Source organism: Haemaphysalis longicornis, unplaced genomic scaffold, assembly GCF_048455015.1.
Source record: "Haemaphysalis longicornis isolate Haplotype H1 unplaced genomic scaffold, Haemaphysalis longicornis Haplotype H1 scaffold_13, whole genome shotgun sequence".
Lineage (NCBI taxonomy): Eukaryota > Metazoa > Arthropoda > Arachnida > Ixodida > Ixodidae > Haemaphysalis > Haemaphysalis longicornis.
In genome coordinates this window covers 23,516,113-23,535,215 of record NW_027526233.1, presented here as the reverse complement: position 1 = coordinate 23,535,215, position 19,103 = coordinate 23,516,113, and the positions used below count along the sequence as shown (strand labels likewise).

Sequence of the window (19,103 nt, the reverse complement as noted above, 5' to 3'; positions counted from 1 at the left end):
TATAAATTATCAGATTCGCTGTGCTGTAGTAGTCGTGTCTAAAAAGTGGAGGACGTTGTTTTTCCGAATTTTTTCGTTACATGTAGTCAGTCCCTGTCTCCTTTTCGGGATTGTTGAAGTCTACTGCCTAGTGCATGCATGGAAATAACACCATGGCTGCACCATCGGCAATAGCACTTTAAGAAAGGGCTGATCATCAGCCAAACTACGGGTAGATGAGGTGCCTAAAGGCTGTTTGAAGGTACAAACACACCTCATGTTGCGCTGCTCACTCCTTTTGTCTCCTAACAATGCCTAAATTACGATACCCCTAACGATCTGGTTATTATGCAGAGGGCCGCCAAGTATCACTGTAGTTCGTGACACCTGAAATTGGGAAAAACTATTGACATGAAGTATATATTGGTAAGCGGGAACATTTTACCCGAATGTGCTTAAGATTAGGAAAATTTAAATGCAGGTTAAGATGGGTAAACGGCCCTCAGGATACGCATGACGTCCATGAACATACGAATGAGGCCGCTGAAGTTCAGCAGAATCAGCTCTCTCCTACACATATTCCAGCTGAAATGCAGACGTACCAATATGTCAAGTTTTCGGAGAGGCCACAAATTACGCAATAATTCTACCCAGTCCGTCGGTTCTTCGAACAAAGATTCCTTGTTCATAGAACTCATTCATTATTAGTTTTTAGCACGTTATCCTGCAAGTAATATTTACATTCAACTCATTGTCGCAACTTTTTATTATTTTGGTCGTACCAGCGCTCCAACGGCAAAGCGTCGTCCAACTGGCTAGAAAAGGACACGGAGCGCTCATAGCGGTGCGACAAATCACCAAACGTCCCTTACGATGCCCTCTCTACATCAATCAGAAAAAAGGGCAATGTTCGTTTCCCTGAAACTTTGGTTGAAGTGAGCGTACTCCCCCTTTATACATGTTACAACACTTAACTCCCAATGTGCCATCCTCAAGCTTTCACCAACTAGAGGCATCTAGAATGCGTGGAGTTCTACTATGCTCTGCTATGCGTTGTGATAACTTATCTCTCGCCCATTGTAAGTCCCGCCATATTGAGAGATCACTCCCATTGGTATTTCACGCTTCTTGTTCGCGTGGCGGCAAAGGGGTATAAATGCGGCAATCGGACGCCTTCCCGTTAGCTCCTAGCCGTGCCGTTTTCCCGTCCTCTATTTGTGTTCGCACCCCACCTTCACACCGTGAAAAATTCACGAACGATAGGATTTCTCGACTGCTCATTCTGATTGAAAAAGACGTCAGTGAAGAGTCGTGGTTATCAGATGACCACTGACCCTGTAAGCACACTGTGGGGTGTCGCTCGACAACGCAAAACCAGATTTGAAGAACCAGATTTAGGGTTTGAGCAGCCAAGCCCGCCAAAATTCGAGCTACAAGGTATTCATTATTTCGGAAACTTGTCCCAAAGATGTGTAGTGATTGAGGAAGTAATGCTGTGGCTACAGAAGACATAAGAGCGGCATCATTGCACAATGCGCACGGTTTAAGATACTGGAGGCGTGTTTTACGATTGCGCAAGTCGGATCAGTATAGTTGACGGTTTATACACTTCTTCTCAAGAACAAAATTTGTTTTAACGTCATCAGCTTCGCAATTTCTTGGTTCTTGAGCATGTGCAGCCTTTTTGAATAAATGTTAATGCCTCGTACCAAAATGTTGCTTTTGTAATATTCAAATGATGGCGCCCAGCGCTCTGTAATTGTTTCCCTACACGTACTTTTCCGGAATAGAATTAGCCGCATCAGACAAAGTAACACCCAAAATCTAGTTTCCACCATGACCAACTATACTTCGGACCTGCCCAGCGAGCGCGGCCCCAGCACCGCCGTCGCAGGGACAATTTTTGCCGCTGCTAGTGGAGTGTGCTACTTACGCAATGTCGTTCCTTGCTGCCGCGCTTGCTGCACGCGTGCGCGCAGCCATGCAGAACGCGCTATTGCAGCAGTTGCGTCTGCTGTATGTTAAGCACGAAGTTTCAGACGTGAAAAATACAGCTTATTCAGTCCTCTGAAGCGAGTTTTTTCTTTTGAAGGAGCACGATGGTATACTGTTTTGTACCTTATTGTAGATCTGAAGAAGGTCAGGTGAGAAATGTGTTCTTTCACGAGTTCCCAATCACCGAAGTTTGAGACAAATGGATAAAGAAAATCTCAAGAAAAGATGAGAACACCCTTTTGTTTTATTTTTATTTTTTTTCCTTCACAATTGTATTTTGTTTTTGAAATTATGCGCTTTATCGCTTAACCGATCCCGAGAAATTGAAGATAGCATGCTTCGCTCCGCATAGTTATCGTATTTTAATATGGACGATTGGTGTTAAATAGCAACGAGCAGTTGTGCGCTGTCTCTACACCTAAGCGTACCTTCATGTTCCCACCGAATTTATTGGTGTGTTTTTTAGGTTATCCAGTTCCAAGCATCAAGGCCAGCACACTGGGCCTCATTGCGGGCTTCCGTAAGAGAACCGTCGAAGAACACATTAAGTGCTCACTCTGCGTGGAGCGGCTTGAAGCGCCTCGCTCATTGGGCCTGCCACTGCGATGATCTTCACTTTGGACGGGGTGGGCTATTTTATCCGAGACTTCAGTTCCTGTAATTCGTCAGTGCACTGGAAAGAGTGGCCCAAGCATTCGCAGAACTTGCGATATGCTACGAAAACACCGATGGCACTGTTTGTGAGGACGATGCTACCAGCTGCACTGGAAAACAAGCTTTTTAGCCACAACTGCTCAACGGATTGTCATACCTGGGCAATGGTTGAGCTTTTGCTGGACAAGTTCAGCCTCCCTTGTTTCAGAAATTTTGTTCCGGAGAAGACGGCCATTGTGGCAAAGGGAAAAACATTGCGGAAAACCAGACTCCAGAATAGTGCTGAAAGTGTGACTACTGTGCTCCATTGTTCAAGTGAAGTGTATGGTTGTGAACGAAAATGAACTTTTGAAAAAGGAAATGCCAAAATGAAAAGGATAGTGCAATACTAGCGTTAATTAATGTTCTGAAAACCGGAGTACAGTGTGGCCTTGTGTGCCTAAACCATGGCATTGTGTATGTAAATAAAAGTAGCCTGCAAATAGGCTTAAAATGTCATCTTTGTTGAGTTAGTTGTGTAGCAGGTCATTGTGGCACTTCCTATGCACTCGCACTAAAGAATTTCCAATTTATTTGCAAGGAAGGGGCCAAATCATCGTCGCTAATTTGTGCGCGTAAGACCGTAACTAGCACCTTCGGTGCTTGAATTTTTGCATTTTGGTTTCCGAGCATAGAAAATTGGCCCGCATCCTCATAGCAAGGAAAAACCGCTACACTTCATCAGGAATTTTAACAGAAAGCTTCAATTTTGTTGTGTTTACTATAACAAAAAGAGTTCCTCAGAAGCTTTTATCACATGAGTTTCGTTTATGCTATGAACTTCCCAATGTACATCAAACTCGGGAATAACCTTCCCTTGCGAGTATAAACCTGTACACTTTGGTTAGCTAGCCAGTTCCGTTGTCAGCACGTGAGATAATGTTATTTCTTTTCGGCATCACTTCATATAAGACCACGAAACTAAATGGGTCGCGTGCACCGTAACGCATCTCACAACGGGAAAGCCAGTCAAAAGGCCCCGCTCCACCTTAACACGCTGAATAAAAAAAAAACATTCATTCAGGGATGGTCACCGTAAAACTGCTACTTATTCATTCGTAATTACCGAAATGAATTAACTGAAGTCTGATTAAACACGAATTCCCGCGCCAGACGGCTGCTACTAGCGCTCGATCACGCACTGCCAGCGTAGCCGCCGCTCGCCGCAACAGTGCGTAAAAGCGCCCCTAGCGGCCTCACGCGAAACGAGACTCGGCGCAAGCGCTCCCATAGAGCGCCGCTGGCTGGGCAGGTCCGAAGTAAAGTTGGTCGTGGTTTCCACTTATGGTATTCACCCCGCCGCGCCATATTTTAAACCGAGAAAATCAGTTACAGTTGTCGCCCAGCTTCATCTACGTCCTTCCAGGTCTGCAAGACTTACTTTGGTATTTTGACTGCAGACTGGAAGGTCGGAGAATGGTGATCACGTTTTGGTAGCCACCACGACACTTGTCATCGAGTCACCAAGAGGGCTGACGGAGCAATATTTTTTTTTCTCATTGTAGCTATTCCGCTCTGTTCGTTTACGGGTGTACTTCAATGGCACAAACACAAAACACGTTGGAACCATCTCCGTTTTTTTGGAAGTACTATTTTTATCTCGAGAAACCCCACAGCACGATTAACCAGCTCTTCTGGTGGTCATCTCAGCTGCCTTGGTAACCTGGCGGTAATGAATAAACTGGGTGTGTTTATTTTCACACGCAATATTTGCGTACCACCTTCAACCGCAAAAAAATTAAAAAAATATTTGGACAAGGTTTTTGGGCATTTGACACTTCTTTCCCATTCCTCTGGAACTGCAATACCTACATTCCTACTGTCAACCTTGCCGGAAATGAATATACATTCAACATTATTCAGTGCAATTCTCGGGTGAGCATATTGAGAAGCGCCGCAAGGGGCGCATCAGCGATTATACTCATGACCCATGAAATGTTTTGGCCTAGGGTATTACGGTGTGATTCAGTTGTTTTCAAAATAACGTTTCTGGCCTTTGTAAGTCGCACATTATTTTTTCAAAGATCTTACGTGGCAAGCAGAAATGACGTCGAATCGCCGCGGTGGCTCAGTGGCTAAGGCGTTGCCCTGCTGAGCACGAGGTCGCGGGTTCGATTCCCGGCCGCGGCCGCCGCTTTTCTGATGGAGGCGAAAAGCAAAAACGCCCGTGTGTAGGAGATTTCGGCGCACGGTAAAGATCTCCATGTGGTCAAAAGTATACCGGAGCCGTCCACTACGGCGCGCCCAATCACCTGCGCGTCGTCGGCGCGTTAAACCGTACAATCAATCAATCAGAAATGACGTTGGGCGATCGATGTCTTTCACGACCCTGTCGTTTAGTCGGGTGACCACTTGCGGTATTCTCGTACAAACCTGAGTCTCCTCGGTTAGGGTGCATGCTTTGAACTCTTCACTATGCGAGCTTTCCGTTCTGTCAAAGCAAACCGAGGCTAGTGTAAGTCGCGATTTCAGGTCGAACCAAATACAGGCCGACACAGACTGAACGAAGAACGAACTGAACAATATCTGGCAGAAGAATGAACCAGGCAAAAGGAGAAATGACGCGGTTGAAAGCTTTGGTTGTTTACTGTATCAAAAATATACACTAACAGGATACAGCAGTTGCTGCTTCTGGTGATAAAAATGACGCAACTCCTTAGACACCTGCTCTTGCAATCTTAAATACATGTTCAGCAGGGCGTCGAACTGGAACCCAACTGGACGGAAAACAGGAACTAAACCGGTATTTTTCCGCATCTGAACCGTAACCTGAACAGATATTTTTCCAGAACGCAAAACCCGAAGCGGAACTGAACTGAAATAAGAAACAACGTTTACCGGTTCACGACGAAACGGTTGAACCATCATGTGTGGTTAATGCGGGGCCAATACTAAACTGTAATTTTCTTTTTCGCTACATCGGTTTAGTAACTTCTCATGCACTTTCCCAAACAGATCCGTCAACAATAGAAACCCTTTATCCGTCGCTGCAACAGAGGCAAATGTACACGCCCAATGTTCCTATGACATGCTACTGGCGGTAGCGCGGGCAAGATGCGAATCTGAGCAAACGAAATGTTGGACTCTCGTGCACCCGCAGGTGATGTGAAAATCAACCTTGCCTTTCCCACGATGTTACAGTGTGCTGGCAATTGGGCGAAAATATATTGCTGCACTGCGCAACGTCGAAGGCCTACACCCGTAATGTGCACACTGGGGCATTTCATATTTATCTTTTAACAGGTCGCCAGCCCGAGAAGTGTAAATATTTGACAAACGGGGCCTCCAAGCACTGCTCGGTGGCTGAGCCATTGACTGGCGACTGCAAGGACGCTGCTTCAACCCCCGGACCCGGCTCCCGGTTTTCTGGTGTAAACAAAAAACGAAAACGTGCTTGTGTAGACTTCAACGTGCATGAAACATCCTCAGGTATTCTAAATTGTTCTGGAGGCCTGCATTATACGGTGTGCTTCATTGCAGAGCACTGACTTCAAAGCATGAAATCCGCAAATATTTTTTCGGCTATGTGTTCCTGCGTAAAAACTTAAAATGCAGGCCCGATCGCATGCTTCGCAATTCCACGCTGAGGTCACACACGAATAACTTCTGATCCTTTTGTTTCATTCAGCCATCGAATAAGCAAAGCACCGCAGGAAGATTTTGTTCAAGACTTTTCACAACCAATCGTGTCCTCAGCGTGCACTGTGGCGCCTAGTATAATCGTTTTTGTTTTAGTACCCATTGTGATAGCGCCGACAGGTGGCGTCTGTTATGTTTTGTTACCTTGGGGATAAGCAACCGCTAGCGCATATAAGAAGCGCGCACTGTGTGCCAATAAACCAGTTCATGTTCGTGAGCTGGATGCTGTCCACTTGCTCTTCACGCTGCGCTCCTGCGCGCGGCTCTCTCCGCATGGAACACGATACCCATTTTAACATATCCGAATAAAGATAATAGATAAATCAAGAAATACGGTTTCGGCGTCATAGACACTTTTGTTGGAAACTGTATCCCCCAACCTTACAAGCACAGCGGATTTTGTCTTGGGAGAAGCTACAGCACTAAAGTAGACGCCCGTCCAGTTCTGTCCCGTTTGACCAGCACCCAGCCTTTCTGTTCGCTCTGCTACTTTGTTTTTCTTAGCCATATTTCTTTTTTAACATACACGTTCACTTCTTAGTCTAATACCCTAGTTACCTGAACACATAACCTTGGGTAAGAAAACCATGGTGAGACAAATTCGTATTTTGCTGCTTTACAAGACAGACGAAACTGTGGTTTTCCCGCTAACCATCATTCCGGCAAACCGAAGATGGCCACCTCAGTTCGGTCACGCGAAGCACCGTCGCCGAAGCCGAAGTGTTTAAAATCGCGCAAGTCAGTTCAGACGCAATAGTGAAGAAGCTCTAAAATGTGTGAAAACACAAACAAACTTTAAAATAAACAAGGACACACCGTCACGCTAGCGGAAAACCAAACCAAACCTTGTCATGTTTGTTACGAACAGTTCTACGTAGCAATATGATAAAAGGAGTGGTAACTATTCTAGATGCATTGAACTATGGTTGAAGTTTGGAAATCAGACTTGACAATGCTACCTGGCCAACTGATTGGTCAACCTTATCAGTATCAAAGCATTACAAAAAAGGTAGTAACACTGCTGTAGTATCGCGGCCGACGGCCTATACCTGAGCGGCCTCCGCACACGAGCCACCACTGCTGGCTAACCAACAACCACCTTTATTGATGATGTGCGCATGTATATATAGAGATAACAGATTGGAGCGCCATCTGTCGTGCGGAATGTAATTACACTACAACATAATCTCTTACTTATTTCAGGTGCATGCGTTAGTGGTTTACTCAGGTTACTGCAGTTAACAAACACTTGTGAGAGATATGTACAGAAAGTTTCAAACATATTCACTTAACCTTTGCGCACAATGACACAAGAAAATAATTTCCAAACGGTTAGGAAACACCGAGCAAGGGACTGACTACACATATTCTAGACATCTGTTGGGTGGCCTTCTTGCTCTAGGTGGTTGCACCCGCCGTGCTGGTGGCACGTAAGGCAAACCAGAGGTAGCTTGCACTTCCTCCTGACCTGGCACGTGTTGCACAGTCACTGCAGAACTGTGCTCACTACCCCCGGGCGTTGTACGTGCTGTTACTCCTGGAGTAGTTGGCTTGGAACAGTGATGAAGGGCTGATGCTTGCGCCAGTGTGCCATGTGGCGTTGCCGTATGCCAAGTATAACCTTTCTAGGATGGCTGAAGGAGAGGTTCCCCTTTAATCCAACAGTTGGCTTCCTGACACGCACCTTGTCGCCCACAGTTCGCTGCCCGATGGTCGTCGGTCTTCGCTGCCCGACGACCGCCGGTGAAGATTTTGCTGTATGCTTGCTTCTGCTTCACTCTGTACCTCAGCTGACGAAGTTCTTCGACTGGGTCAATGAAGAATGACGGAGACGGGTGACCAACAATGTCTAAGCGAGTTTGAGGCAACCTCCCATGGAAAAGCAGTGTTGTGTAACCCAGTGGTAGCATGTGGTGTGCAGCGGTAAACCTCGAAAGTGCTCCGTCACGGCTTCCTGAAGTGTTCTCTGCTCCAAAAGGGCAAACTGGATGAAGTTCTTAAATACATGGTTGAAGAGTTCAACCTGTCTATTCAGCTGAGAGTAATATACTGAACAGTGTGCCAGGCGAATACCGCGCTCTTTGAAAAATCGGGCAACCTCTTGGTAGAAGAACTGAGGCCCATTGTCGGCGACCACTTCAACTGGGTACCCCTCCCGGAAAAATACTTGAAGCAAAAAGTTGGTGACTGTCCTTCTCGTGACCTCCCTGCTGAACTTCACCTCGAGCCACTTGGAGAAGCAGTCAACTAATGTGATGGCGTATCTACATTCCTGAGGAGCCTTCTTGATCGAACCAACGATATCGATGGCCAGCTTCTGCCACGGACGTTCAGGTAGATGGATGGGTTGAAGGGGAGCAACAGTGGTCTCCGCGCTCTTATCTGCACTTTGGCGCACACTGCCGTTCTGTATGGCGCCTTCTACTTGCCGAACCATAGCGGGCCACCAAAAGCGTTGTCGTAAGCGTGCCTTCGTTCGAACTATTCCAAGATGCGTTTCATGGGCAATGGCAACTACCTGATGTGAGAGAGACCTTGGAACAACAAGTCGTTCTCCATGCAGAATAAAGCCATTGACGACAGAAAGTTGTTCCCGCACAGTGAAGTACAGCTGGGCTTCCTTTGAAATGAACATGTGCGGGGGCAAAGACGCCAACACGTAGCCTTTGACGCCTTTCAAGGTTGAGTCGCTACGCGTGGCCTGCTCAAATTCCTCTTTGGCAATGCAGAGCGGCTCCACGAGGAGTACGACCTCTTCCTGAACAGAAGCGTCTTGCTGTGGCAGGGAAGTTTGCTCATCGATGGCAGCAGAAACTGGCAGGCGCGAAAGCGCGTCTACGACCTTGTTTTCCGAATCTCTCTTGTACTCCAACTTGTAGTTGTACCGAAAAAGTCGTTCCGACCCCCCTGCAATCGAAAAACTAGTCGACCTGTTCCCTGGGTAGACAGCAATGCCGTTAACGCACGATGATCCGTTTGCAGCGTGAAAAGTCGCCGCCATAAGTACACATAGGATTTTTCACATGCCGAGACGCATGCTTAAGCTTCACGCTCAGCAGTAGAGTACTTCCTTCCGCTTTGATTATGACCGCCTTACGGTCTGTGAAATATAAAGTCAAGGGCTGTTGTAGTGGAGGAACCCTACAGTTGAGGAAGATGAGGTCTATGCACGTTCCTCGGATGGCTGTGGGCTGCTTGTAATGACGGCCCGCTGAGACTCGCCGACGCACGCCGCTACCGACGACAATGAAACGTCGAAGGCGCGTGAACTCTGGTCTCGTGCAGGCCCAGGAAGACACCGGCAACACTGCTGCTCCAGGAGCCATTGAAGGGTAAGACATCACCGGGCGTTCAGCAAGCCACGCAAGCGTAATGGGAGTGTGGACAGCGCAACAACGACAACGACAAGGAAGGGACATAGCCCCGACCATGAGATGCTTCGCATATAAAATAATTACGCGGCTCTGGCCATCACAACGAGTCTCCGAAATCCTATGGCTACATCTCAAGCTTGAATGAAATTCTGTCGCGCACTAATGTGAGACGGCGTTGAATAAAACATTATCAAACAACACCTCCCTTTTGAGATATGCTAACGTGACCATGCCACCTTTTAAGACATTCCTTCTTTCACTGTCATGTCTTTTGTCACTGAAGAGAGCCACATCAAGAGTATTCGGTTCTTTCGGCGAAGTTCATATTGTGGTATTTTCTATGGAAGTAAAACATTAGATTTTCTGCAGCCACGCTGCTAAAAAAGGTGCTGCTCTTTTTTGTTTTCTCTAGGAGTGGCGATGAAGAGGTTGCAAAGGTTGGGTACTGTTTTTTGTTTTCCGCCTGCTATACTCTGTGGCGAATAGCCCTGTTTCGTCTGAGTATTTTTCATGGCTGGAGAAAAGAGGATTTCTGACAAGCATAGGTCGGCGTACTCACACGTGATAACACTCATGTCTATTCATTTGTATTCAAACTCACGAGTGAGTGCGATGATGAGTGAGTACACACCCAGATTTTAAGTGTGATTACGATGACAAGTGAGCATGGACGTAAGTATTACGCACGTGAGTATAGTATTTCTGAGTATAGAGACCTCGCAGCTTGGCGGGGGGCGCCACCACTGTTCGCTCCCGTCGTTAGTGGAATGAGCCGGTGCATTGAACTGCGCATACTTCCGTCGTTTTTCCGTGTTTGCTTCGGTGCGTTAAACGTTGTAGGGGCGTTATGAGCGGATATGTGCAGCAAAACGAAGTCTACGCAGATGTGTTCGGTTGTTAGATGCAGTAACGGCTGCGCAAACATGTCGGACGACCCTAAAGTTGGCTATGGGCTAAAAAGACATGAGGGCTTTCTGCAGTTATCTACACTTGGCTCCACCTTAGATGCGTAGGTATAAAACACCTATTATTAGTTTTCTTAAATGCACTTACGGCTATTTAATCTTTGTTCGGTTTTAGGTTTGGAAACGGCCGGTATTGACATGAGCGTTTTTTTTGCGGCGCTCTGCGCCAGTCTACATGCTATCTGAGTAGGAAGAAAACTAGTATTATTTGTATTCATTTGTACCACTTTAAATTAATTTCCACCTGTTTCAATGACTACAATTTACGCGCTAGTCTTAACGGTGGGGTATGTCGAAACGTGTGCTTTGAAGGAAAAGGCACTTACGTTCGAGATAGAATACCGTGTGGCCTTGGAATTGTCGCGGAGTTTACAGTGTTTTCTGTAACCGTGAGCTTCGTTCTATCGGTTTTCTTGAGCCACAGCATGGGAACCTGCGAGCTGAAGCGGAATTCCCAAGTTTGTAGTAATCACTTTATCAAGAGGAAAACTTATATCCACCAAACCGCCCAAGCTACAACCCGCCCGCTCCCCTTCTCATTTTCCAACGGGCGTGGAAGAAAAGCTTGCACCGAGAGTTAAAGAATGTGGCAGTCACAACTTCACCCTTGTTTCTATCGCTTAAGTATTCTTGGCAAAGTCCATAAAAAATTATGTAATGCCTTGTGAAGATATCCGAAGCATAATCAAGATATCACAATATTCTAAGCTTATTAAAACAGCGCACTAAAATTCCCGTGGCAATGCACTCTTGTGCAGCTGACATTATCATTCTAACAGAAATATGGCTCCATAGAAACATCCGTGATAGTGAATTTTTTTACTCTCCCCTAACGCGTAACGTTTTCCTTTGTGATAGGGAGGCGAGGCAAAGTGGTGGAGTTTTAGTTGCTGTCAAACGGCAGCTTGAACCATTCATATTAACATATCATCGTCCTTGGAAATGGTATGGGTGTCGGTAAAACTGTCTCATCGTAGAATAAATTAGGACAGTGTTATCGCCCCCCTAATGCCCGAGCCACATATGTCACTGAACTTTATGACGCCATAAATATTGGAATCACTGGCTATCCTTCATTTTCTGTTTTCATGTTGGCAGACTTTCATCACCAAGGAAATAATTCGTTTCCACCAATTCCTTTCTCAAGTCACGCATTATCCAATAAGCAATGATTTCTCAACCTATGTGCGCACTTTAGTCGAACTCAAATGGTCTTAAAACCCACTAAATAACAGCTGCGACTTCTACAATACTATATTTAGTGTACACAACTTGCCCTGACCCATGTTCTGAGATTACACGAATTGTGAGCCCCGTGTCACAGCGTTATCGAATATGTCCTGCTCTGATCAATCTCACGGTTACCTGCACCAGCTAGGAACACTCCCACAACTTGGTTCTTCGTCTTCATTCACGGAGTGCTGACCGTCATCATCTCGCCGTGGGGCGTGTTTGTTTCGGGCTCCATCTTGGATGGTCGCACACCGAAGCCTGTCGTGCTGTTGCCCTGCAATAAACGCTTCACCACGACCCCTGGTCAGCGTCTCTCAAGTGGTGGAGGTTGCCAACATCGATCTCTCGTGCCGCGACCCCTTCTAGCACTTTCCTAGAGCTCCGTTCCAGTCGGCGACTTGCCACAATGACTACGGCCTATGCGACGACGGCTAGCACTCCAACCTCTGGCTAAACTGTCACATGCCGGCAGCGTGACCGCCCGTTTGTCGCTTAACTCACCGGGGAACACATAGAAGATTGGCTTGACAGCTACAACCGTGTGAGTGCCTTTAATCGGTGGGACGACTCCTTCAAGCTCTAGAACGTGTCGTGGTCCCTTACCCAGGTGGCAGAAACTTGGTTTTACAACAACCAAGCAGATTTGACTGACTGGGACGGCTTTACAACTGAACTGCTTCGCATTTTGGGGACTGCCTCCCGACGTTAAGAAGCGGCCAAAAAGAAATTGCAAGACTGCATTCCACAACCAGGCGAGTCATATACGTCATACATTGAGGATGTTTTGGCCCTCTGTCAACGCCCCAACAAATACATGATGGAGGAAGACCTCGTTCGCCACGTCCTGAAAGAAATTAGCGCCTTTGTGTTCAATGCGCTCGCCATGCAAATCCCCACCAGTGTTCGTCTGATCATCAAAACCTGTCAGCGCTTTCGTTGCGGCTGCAACAGACTAAGTTGGCCAAAATTAAGCCATAATGCCCTATTAAATTTTTCCATCAATTTACCGCTGCGAAATGCTTCTAGGGGAACCAGGATCTTACGTAATTACAGCAGCGCCGATTTCACAAGAATAAACCAGAAACTAGACGCATTTTTTGTAAATTTGTAAGTGGCTTTGAGCTGAAAGTACTGTTGAGTCTATTTGGACCCTTTTCAAAAATCAAGTAGCACACCTCAGCAGCTACTTCATACCCGTTCGAGAAATTTCGTATAACCCTAAGGCGCCTTGGGATAACCACAATATCAGGCGTTTAGCTAATAGAAAAAAAAAGCTTTAACCGCTTAGCCAAGAAGACTAATAGTGAACGCCGTTGGTCACAGTACCATGCAGCAGGTGAAGAGTACGTATCTGCAATTTAAAACGCGAAATGAACTTCCTTAGTCACACTTTAGCAGACATGCTGCGTAATAAACCCACACGAGAGAACAACAAAAGCCTAGACGGATTCAAACAGTCAACCGATACCGGAATGTGAGTGTGCTAGTGTACGAAAAAATTCCAATTCTAGTTCTTTTTCACGCACATTATTTTTTGTGATACCACAGAAATTCATTCTTACGATTATATCCCGATGCCCCTCAGCTCATAGATGCCAATGGAATTTGTAAAATCATTGACAGTACCAAAACATCGCACGCTTTAGGTATTGACTGTATTAATCCAGAGTTCCTTAAAAGTACTAAACAGTGTTGTTCTATTATTTTATTTAAAATTTTTACCACTCTTTATGCGTCAGTGAACTGCCATCGGAATGAAAAAAAGGGAAGGTGGTTGCAGTATTTAAATCAGTGCACCGAGATTCACCTTTCAACGATAGACCCATATCAATCACCAGCGTTCCCTGCGAGATCCTTGAGCGCATACGTTTTTCTGACATAGCATTTTTTTTTAAATTTAATTCATTTTTTTTATCCAGCACAACATGTCATTCGTAAGGCATTTTCACACGACACGCAACTACTGCTATTCGCTTGCAAGCTGCATAGTATTCTTGATCGTAGTTGTTTTGCCGATTACAACTTTTTTTAGATTTTGCGAAAGCGTTCGATATAGTTTCGCGCCGAGTACTCCTACTAAAATTAAGAAATTTGTCTCTTCATAATAACACGCTAAAATGGATGAAGAATTTTCTCACGAACCGCGGACAATTGGTAGTGGCTAATGAGACAAGCTCTTCATTTAAGCCTGTGCTGTAGGGTGTCACCCAAGGCTCACTATTAGGGCCACTACTTCTTGTCTTCTATAAAAATAAAAGGCCTGATATTATTCCTTCTCTAGTTCATTTATTCGCTGACGACTGCGTGCTTTTCTGTTAAATTACAACTAATGACGCGCATGCGCTAGAGGATGATATTAACACTATCTATTTCAGGTGTGGTAAGTGGCAGATGACCTTAAACGCTGACCAGTGCAAATCCATGCGAATTTGTCGTGCCGCTACTAACTCGTTTTCGTATCGCTTAAACGGCACCCCTCCGCAATCTGTTTCATCTTACAAAGTATAGGCCATCTTATTACATCCGACCTATCATAGAAAGTTCACATCGAATTCATCGCCAACAAAGCTAACCGCATGCTTGGTTATTTGAAACGCAACTTTCATTCCGACCCTTCGTCAGTAAAGCTTTATTTTTACAAAAGCATCCTAGGCTCTCAAATTGAATACGCATCATTCATACGGGATCCTTCCACGGAAACTCTTTCTCATTTGTTGGAAATGGCTCAGAACAACTCGTCACGTGTTATTAACTCAAACTACCACTGCACAAGCAGCATAACCACAATGAAAAACCTTTTGGGCCTTCCACTACTAAGTTCACATTGCAAAATCGCACTTCTCCGCCTCTTTCAGAAAGTTTATTCTACAGCACTTCGCGAGATTGCTTAATGACTTCGCCATCATGCGCATCATGGTGTCTGGATCACACGTGCAATGTCGACGTCACCAGTTGTATTACTAAGGCTTTTTAAAATTCATTCATCCCGAGTACGTGCAATGACTAGAACCATCTTCCGGGAGGCATTGTCGAAATTCACGATGTCAATTCGTTTCGCTCTGCATTGTGCAGTGTTACGTTAATTAGCCTTCTTTTTTGCACAAAATTTCTTACGCGTAATTTGTATTTAAATTACTATATTACTCCCCAAACGTGTTTACGTCTAAAAATTGGATGTCTGTAGAAATTTGTCGACGATTTTCTTCTATATTGCTCGATCCAACTCGGTAATTCGTTTTTGAAATACCTCCTTCTTTTTAAGCTTTCTTCTCCTTAAACCCTCTCCCCTCTTTAATGTTTTGCCCTGAGGCTACAAATAAATAAATAAATAAATAAATAAATAAATAAATAAATAAATAAATAAATAAATAAATGAACTAATAAAAATAAAAAAAATAAATAAATAAACAAGAACGCGCAACTAGTTCCCCGAATAGGGGTGCATCAGCCAGAATCCTCCAGCACAAACGCATTTCCAACACGCTGGAAGCAGTTAGCATATGGAAAGGGGCCATGGAGCGCAAAATTAATAAGCAAAGTTATGCATTTTTCCGCGAAGCGAGGACAACGGTTAAACGCGAAGCTTCCTTCGTGCGAAATAGAATGGGGAAGGATCAAAGCGAGAGAAGGTGTGATCAAAAGACTAAACTTCGTGCTGGTCAAATTCAAAGCTCATCCAGTCGGAGTTTAAATCCAGAGGCAACCGAGGAAACACGCACGAGAAAGCTTTGCAATAAACTATCATCATGGTTAGACGGAGGAGTGCATCATATTTCAAGCGTATCTGGCAGCATGTACAACTCAACCGCAGCATTTAGTTGTGAAACTGAGGGCACGGTATTGGCGCCCTCCTGTCTTTTGTCCTTGAGCCACTCAGGTATTGTTTTGGGAAAAAACACTAACCAACTAGCGTACAACTATTGCAAGGCTTGTGAGGTAATGCGTTTCTACGACAAGCAATAACGTTATGCTATCATGCGCTATTTTTTCTGTAAACAATTCCCGACGGTTGTATTACGCGTTTTCTGTTAATATAAACACGTTTCTACCCTTGGCAATGAAGTCACGAAGCGTCGTCCATCACAATTTCTGCTTTGGGGTAGAGCTTAGAAAGCATCCCCCCGCCAACTTTCTCTTTCGCTTGTGCACGACGCCGCTTAATCATCAGCTGTGAAAGGCCAGCGCCGCAGAATTCTTGAATCGGCTGCACACAAGGGTTTTGTAGGACCAGTTAGCTGCAATATATTCCTCGATACGCCAAACTGCATGCAGGAATAAAAAGGTTGCACGAAGAAAAGGACTTCCACTTTCGGCTTCACTTCTAGCTGGGCGCTTCCAGCATCGTCTGTGATTCTTAATTACTGAGTATGGGCGTAAGTCACGCATATGGCATGCGTCGTAAAGGTCGCCTCTGTTTTCAATATTTACGGATCTGAGAGAAGTCCTTGTGATTATATACGCTTTGCAAACCGTTATGCAGCAGAACGACAGAAAGCCATGCCCATCTACGCTGCAGAGGCCGCCACCGGCATTTCACTCACGAGTGGGTCGCCAGGGTCGGCACTGTTGGCTGAAGCCACGGTGGTGCCATACAACGGCCGCCCGGTCCCTATAGTACTTCTCAGTATGAGTAATGACTGCGAGTAATTATGAGTACAGCAGTCATGAGTACACCACTGACAACTGCAGTACTCGTCATTCTGAGTACTCATGACTACACAGTCCGGACGCACGTGTACGAGTCGCATACATTTAGTGGGGCCGCTGTGCCGCCTAACTATCAAGGATGTAAAATCAAGCAACAAAAAGTACACCATTCACCTTTCCGGGCCCTGTTTGGCAGTGCTAGCGTATTTCGGCGGTCGTTCGCTGAGGGGTTGCGCAGTGAAAAGGGAAATGAAAGGGGGTGACGGCCAGACAGGCAATGTGTCCGCAGCTGCTTTGCTCCTCCGGCACGTGTTAATTGCCGGCGTGTTAATTACAAACACGCGGCCTCGGAACGCGTGTGCGCTTCGTTGCGCTTGCTTCATTCAAGTTCTTGGACAGGACCGGTGTTGGGTGCTGGTAACAATGCATGCCTTACGCGCACTGAAATCGCTCTTTCTCGGTCTTCAGTAGTTTCGGTAGACGCACGTCGTGCTGTGTAGTCGTTTGGTGATGCGAACCGCTCATTTCGGCAGTCATGATTAATTTACGTTATTCGCGTAGAATGAACCCTATTGTTTGGGCCACGGAAATCGTACCCGCAATTCAGCTGTGAGCATTCAAGCGATAATTTTTAGTAATGTACGTGCAGCCATCTGGATTTATTAAGCTGAAGTTTTGATACATTTTCCTGGGATTCCCAAGGACTGTGGTCTCGTAAAGAGCCATTTACAAGAGAACATAGAGCGCCAGTGTGCATGCGCGGCGGTGAACTTTCCGCTCCAGTGAAATCCGAGTACACCTAACGTTTGTGGATTGTGAATCGGTAGCATAATGCTAGCTGAACACTAGCGACGCCTTGCAGTGCCTCGCAGTTTCAAAGAGCCTTGATATCTCGCCGCTGGTGGTACGGCAACGTCCCAAAAAGTAGGTGGCTTTTGTAAAGTGTGGGATTGTACACTCTTAATTGGTTTCCATATAAGTCCCAGTTAAAAAAGGTGATCCACTTATTTTATGTGTAACCGAACGAAAAATTAACTGGAACGAGGGATATAGGTGGATCTTATCTGGAACCATCAACTTGTTTTCTTTATGTTTGTGGTTTTTATCTGCAACCGAAAAAAATGGGGTCATGTGATGTCGGCGGTTTCGGTTACTGTTCCACTTATGTTCCAGTAAACGGTTGTGGAGAGTGCGTTTGTATATTTTTTGCTCTTGTCTTGTTCCACATAACTCGTGCACGGCAGTGAAGTATGCACTCTTTCATGCATCAACTGGAACAATGAACCGCATATATATTAGGTGCTTCTTGACCGAAGATGCACTTGCGTGTTTAATATACACGCGCACCCCCCATATTATAATGAACTTCGCCGACATCTATGAAACTGTCTTGCAGCAGTTAACTTTCATAATACGGTCAAGGTGTAGTTTTATTGATGTTCTTTGACAGAAAACAAAATCGCACTTCTTTGCCAACGTCGTACAAAGCATTAAAAATCTCGAGAGAAGGCTATCTTAGGGAAAAGAAGAAATTGCTGGAACCCATTTTCAGGTGTTCTGTGGCACACAAACCGCTTTCGTGAACTTTTAATTTTTCTTATTTGAGGCGTGAAGTACAAAATTACCAGTGACTTGATCTTGAGAACGACTAAACGTCTTCCTTTTCCTCATTTGCCGTTCGGGCGAAGCCATAACTGCTATAGTGCTGAAGAATTCGTTTTGCTTTTGTGAGCACCTTCGTAACGAAATATTTGTTGAGGGTATTACATGTTATGCATTTGGTTTACAAAGCTTCGCGGAAACGGCAGTTTTTGTTCAACGCTCAGTCATCATATCGCTGTGGTGTAGTACGCGCTCAATGATACTTAGTCCACGTTACTTATGTTGTGATGGGGAACATACATAATGGTAACCGACTGCGTCACATTTTACACCGCTCACAACATGCTGCGCATGCAGTTATATGCTTAAAAGTTCTTTTTTGTATTTTGTCTCGTCCCGGCTATTAATTTTGACAAGCAAAAACGAAAGCGTCTTTGCAGGAGGAGAACGACACAAAACCTGGAGAACTAAATCTACCCCGCGGCATCTGCCTTACATTCTATATGGCATTCTTATTTGAAATTATTCATTGCAGTATCGGGAAAATCTGCAGTGTTACCTTAATGTAGTTACTTGCCATAGTATTTGAAGTTCACCGAATGACCGGCCTTCTCCTGCTGGTCCCCCCGCTGCTGTTTTCCTGCACTATTGGTGTTCATGAGGAAAAACTGCTGGAAAACGGGCAGATGTATTATTACTCGCTAATTAGCTATGTGACACTGGACTCACTATACGGAAGTAGTTTTCTATGACGTGGGTATCAAAGAGCGTCGCAGTATATATTATTGGTATTGGAAAGGCTTGTTGTCAAGAGAACACAGTCAATAAAGAAGCGTCGTGTTGTTTTCACTGCAAACAACGAAGTAAAGCTGTCATCAAAGTTTATGCACACTAACCGCACGCGCTCTACGGCCCGCGGCGAGAAACAACTTTAGCCAAACTAACGTGTTAAATTGGGTAATATCTGAGCTCTTTG

The 19,103-nt window shown here is 45.3% G+C and overlaps 1 pseudogene; it reads right to left on the bottom strand.

Annotated features, from left to right (window-relative positions):
* The window catches only part of LOC144163743 (uncharacterized), a 44,383-nt pseudogene extending 32,270 nt beyond the window's left edge, over positions 1-12,113 (bottom strand).
* Positions 12,114-19,103: the final 6,990 nt, after the last annotated feature.